A 5,494-nucleotide genomic window follows, 5' to 3' on the forward strand; every position below is an offset into this window, starting at 1 on the left:
TAAACACTGTTAGGGAATTACGGAGCGATATAGACCCCCTGAGAAAACTGGTTAGGGAATACGAGCGGTATAACCTACCTGCAGTACACTGTAAGGGTAATTACGGAGCGATATAACCTACCACTGAGAAACACTGTTAGGGTATACCGGCAGCGATATACCCACCACTGAGAAACACTGTATAGCGGTATTACGGAGCGCGATATAACACCCTGGAGTACACACTGTAGAGGTATTACGGAGACGAGTATAAACCTACCCTGTAGGAACACTGTTAGGAATTTACGGACGGTAATAATACCCGAGAAAACACTTTAGTATTATCTCCTCTTTTACTTGAAGTAGGGCAGCACTTAGGCAGCCAAAGCAGAGCATTGATTTTGATATTTGGTGATGTAAGCTAACAATCTGAACTGACCTCTCCTCTCTGAGGTCTGATGGCCTGATATGGGATCTGATATGTTACATATTGGTTGTTATATCACCATTGAAAGACATAAATGGAACACGCAACAGCTCCAAAAGTCCTATGGATGATATTGTTATGCTAATAAATAGTTTTTACTCAAATCAATCACGTTCCGTCATACTGACTTATTCTGGTCTGTTTGCAGAGCAAGAGTTTGCCAAGAACATCATAAAGGCAGCAGAAACAGCTAAGTCCTGTGTGGCTCAGCAGGTATGGATGCTTTTCCTGTCTCTCGTGTGCATGGGGCTGTATAGGTTGTACATGTGATGATGTGTACAGTATTGCATAGAAAAGTATTCAATTCATATCAGATGACTCTTCAGGCCTGTTATTAGCTACCTTAGTGGAATGCACTGAAGGTCGCTGTGCATAAAAGCGTCCGCTAAATTACCCAAATAAAATGTTTTACAGTGCCTTGACGTTTTTTCACAATTTGTTGTGTTACAGCCTGAATTTCAAATGGATTAAATGTCTCTGGCCGAAAACACAATATCCCATAATGTCAGAGTGGAATTATGTTTTTAGAAATAATTCATTAAAAATTAAAAGCTGAAATGTTTTGAGTCAAGCCTAAATACGTTCAGGAGTAAAAATGTGGTGAACAAGTCACATAATAAGTTACATGGACTCTGTGTGCATTAATAGTGTTTATTATGATTTTTGAATGACTGCCTCATCTCTGTACCCCACACATACAATTATCTGTAAGGGCCCTCAGTCGAGCAGTGAATTCCAAACACAGATTCAACCAGAAAGACCAGGGAGGTTTTCTAATGCCTCGCAAAGAAGGGCAACTATTGGTAGATGGGTATAAAAAAAACAGACATTGAATATCCCTTTGAGCATGRTGAAGTCATTAATTACACTTTGGATGGCGTATCAATACACCCAGTCACTACAAAGATACAGGCGACCTTCATAACTCAGTTGCAGGAGAGGAAGGAAACCGTTCAGGGATTTCACCATGAGGCCAATTTAAAACAGTTACAGAGTATAATGGCTGTGATAGGAGTAAACTGAGGATGAATCAACAACGTTGTAGTTTGAAAATAATAATTGGCAAATGTTGCACAATCCAGGTGTGGAAAGATCCCAGAAATACTCACAGCTGTAATTGGTGCCAAAGGTGCTTCTACTTCTACAAAGTATTGACTCATGGGTGTGAATGCTTAAGTAAATTAGATATTTCTGTATTTCATTTTCAATCATTTTGCWAAAAATTCGACAAACATGTTTTCAGGCAACACAACAAAATGTGGAATAGGTCAAGGGGTATGAATACTTTCTGAAGGCACATGTACAGTATTGCATAGAAACATATTATTTCATTCATTTCACCACTCTCTCTACATATTCTCTGAAATACTGTACAGCTAATATCTCGAATATAACTGAAATATATCTAAATAACATATTTAAACTATATCTACGACCTGGTTCTTACTGTGCTGTTGTTACAGGACATGATGCCTCTGCAGTACATCTACACCATGGCCCTGGAGCACGATGTGAAGACCAGCCAGTCTACTAAACAGACATCAGAACTGCTGCAGCAACGCTGCTACCAGGTACCACAGACAGACCGACAGACAGACAGACAGGCAGGAGAACCGCCACAGACAGAAACAATTAGCAAGCCTACTCAATGTGTCAAAAAAAACATTAATGTATGCAAGAAAATGTGGAATAATGTGTAAACTGATTGAGTATGATGTGTTTAATCCGACGTCTTTATCCTGAAGGCCCTGGCATCCAAGAAGAATGAGATTGATAAGTGGCGCAGGGAGTTCAAGGATCAGTGGTCCAGAGAACAGAGGAGGATGGTAAGCGCGGGTTTGTTTTAGACGCTACTGTGTGTGTGCGTGTTTAACAGCTTCTCCCATTGATCGGAACATTGCGTTAACTAACGGCTTCTCTCATTGGTCAGAACAATGTGGTAACGGCTTCTCCCATTGGTCAGAACAATGCGGTAACAGCTTCTCTCATTGGTCAGAATGAGGCGGTGGCGGCTCTGAAGAAGGCTCGTCAGCAGTACCTGCAGCGCAGCGAGGACCTGGAGAAGACCAAGGCTGTGACGGCCAAGGCCGGGGACGAGCTCACAGCGGGAAACAAGACCCTGGACAAGAGGAGGAAGTCACGTGACGACGCACAGTCAAAGGTGTGGTGCAGCGGGTCCAACCGCCATATGGAGTTCACTGAAACATATCCCTCTCTCTTTTTTTGGTTCCACTTTTAAGGTTTTCATTTTTTYTTTTATAGGAAAAKTATAGTTMTATTTTTCGGTCATCATGTGACTCACTGTGCCTATCACTCCCTCTCTCTCTCTCCCTCTCTCATCCAGGTGATGGAGGCAGAGATGCAGTACAGACAGTGTGTGTGTGAGGCCCATGACCACCAGGACAAGCTGGAGAGCTTGAAGGAGAAAATCATAGTTCACACCCGCAAACTCATCTGCCAGGGGGACACTGTGCTCAAGGAGGTGGGTGTCCCAAGCCGTTTGGAGATAGACGTCCTTCCCTGTGCGGATGGAACAAGTGGCGTCATAATAGGGATAGTGATAGCATAAGAGTAGGATAAGAGTAAATAGACTCAAGGCAGTAGTCAGCAGGCTTGTTTAATTAGTTCTTTAAGACTGTCAATGCTTTGATTTAAACAATCGCCCGCAACAAACAAAAAAAAAACATTAAATAGTGGTCCAGTCTCTGCATTAATCTAAATAATATAATGCCAATAGCAGACCACTTTTATCCAAAGCAAATTTAGTCAGCTGGTGCATACATAATTTTACATACAGGAAGTGGGTGGGATTTGAACGAATATGCTGGCGTTGCCATGCTTCTACAACTGAGCTACAGAGGTATCTTGAGCTCAAATGGGTGAAATCATTTTGAAATAATTCCTCTTATCATGTAATCTACCACCCCTAGGCCACAGATGAACATGTTCTACTTCCAGCGTCGAAGCGAGACAGCGGTTCCCCTGGGCTACCACAACCTGGAGTTGTACCTGCAGGCCGTGTGAACCGGGGAGCCCTACCTGCTCTAACATCTCAGGAAGAAGAAGCAAGAACAGCCCCTACAAACCTTCACCTTCCAAGGAGTTTGTCCTCGAGTAACAGAGTACGAGTCGGCCGGACATGGAGGATTTGCTTCTGTCTAGATAGGCTACGGCTCTAAGTGATGCTACTGTTTGTCCATTAGTGCCTATTGGTCTTATTGTTAGAGTTGTTGACAATGTTATTGTGTTGCCTGCGGTGTGTGGTGTGTGTGTGTGTGTGTGGTGTGTGTGGTGTGTGTGTGTTGTGTGTGTGTGTTTGTGTGATTTGTGTGTGTTCGTGTGTGTTTGTGTGTTGATGTGTGTGTTGTGTGTGTGTGTTCGTGTGTGTGTGTGTGGGTGTGTATGCTGATGTGTCTGCTGTGTGTTGTGTGTGTGTGTGGTGTGTGTGTGTGTTGTTGTGTGTGTGTGTTGTGTGTGTTGTTGTGTGTGTGCGTGCGTGGTCGTGTTCATCTGTTGACTGGTCAAATGCGTTCAGCCAAGCCAGCTTGCAGCTTCTCCTTCTCCCTGCCTGAAGAAAGTCTGGTTAATCGTAAGGGCTACAGTGACAGTGAGAGCATAGGAGGCAGTCTGGAGTCTCTGTCCAGCCCAGGTAAGCCTGTGTGCTTCATTCCACAGATTTCATTTCATCATGCTCAGAAGATTGACCAATCGTCAAACATCGAGGTCATAATTGCTAGTGGYGAGCAATAATGTGTTCGCTACGAAGCTTACTCAGCTCGTCCCTGTTTGTCTGGTCCTCTCTCCTTCTCTGTGTGTCTTACCCACGTTCAACCCTGAACCCTGTAGCCCATGGCAACAGGAGGCTTCTTAAAGCCTCCTCCACAGGGACCATGTCATCAGACGACCTGGACGAGAGGGACATGGGCACCGTCCTGGAAGGAGGTGAATGTCACCGTCGTCACCTAACTCACACAACAGACACCAACTAATGGCTCTCTATATGTAAATGTTCCTGCTGAATTCCCGAATCTACCCCTAACCCAGCGTTTCCCAAACTCGGTCCTCGGGGCCTCGAGGGGTGCATGTTTTGGTCCTGCAGCCCTTGAGGTCCTCAGGACCAAGTTTGGAAAACGCTGCCCTAACCCCTACACCCTAGCCACTCCGGTAGATCTGAGAGGATTAGATCGATATAATCATTGTGGCTATTGCTTCTTGTCTACTGATTGGCTAGGTGGAAATGCCGCCGTATTCTTCCACTTGTCCAATCCTCTCAGGTCTATGTGAGTTGCTAGGGAGTAGGGTTCTGTTTGGATCTAGGGGGTACATTCGGTGGGGTAGTGTTTCCCACCATGACATGTACACTGCCGAGTATGACTGAGTCCTGTCCTGTGGTTTCTCCTAGATTGTGCGGACTCCACTCCAGAAGGGAACGGTACGGTGGGGAAGGTACGGACTACGTCCCGAGCCGCGCTGACGCACCGATTCCGGAAGATGAAGAGCAAGATGGTGAAGTGCAAACAGTGTGACACCTACATCGTGGTCAACGGCGTCGAGTGTGAGGAGGTGAGAAAGAGGAGGAAACGAAGGAGAGACTTTTGTGGCAGCCTCTGAAATGACAAAAGTAGAACGTTATCGCCTGATACACAGTCACACTAAAGGGTGGAACCGAGCTGTACTGGGCTGGTTTGGTTCTCTGTCCTCCACAGTGTCACCAGCACAGTAGGGTTCAGGTTGACTCGATAGTGTGAGTCAGGTATATAGGGTGTGATTTGAGGTCACCCTGTGGTTTGCTAATCCATGTCCTCTGTCCCGCCTGCCGTCAATCTGTAGTGTGGCGTGGCGGTCCACAGGAAGTGTCTGGAGGTGTTACAGCATGAGTGTGAGAACAGGAAGGGCGTTCTGTTTGGCGTGGGTTTCTCCCTGTTGCCCCGGGACCGGCCTGACGAGGTGCCCTATGTGGTCCAGCGCTGCACGGCCGAGATAGAGAGCAGGGCCCTCAATCTACAGGTACAGTATTAACCTGGATGT

The 5,494-nt window shown here is 45.6% G+C and overlaps 1 pseudogene; it reads left to right on the plus strand.

The window, feature by feature from the left end:
* LOC111981606 (GEM-interacting protein-like) overlaps nucleotides 1-5,494 on the plus strand; it is a 59,365-nt pseudogene that overhangs the window by 37,840 nt on the left and 16,031 nt on the right.

The sequence above is a fragment of the Salvelinus sp. IW2-2015 genome, linkage group LG20, assembly GCF_002910315.2.
Source record: "Salvelinus sp. IW2-2015 linkage group LG20, ASM291031v2, whole genome shotgun sequence".
NCBI lineage: Eukaryota > Metazoa > Chordata > Actinopteri > Salmoniformes > Salmonidae > Salvelinus > Salvelinus sp. IW2-2015.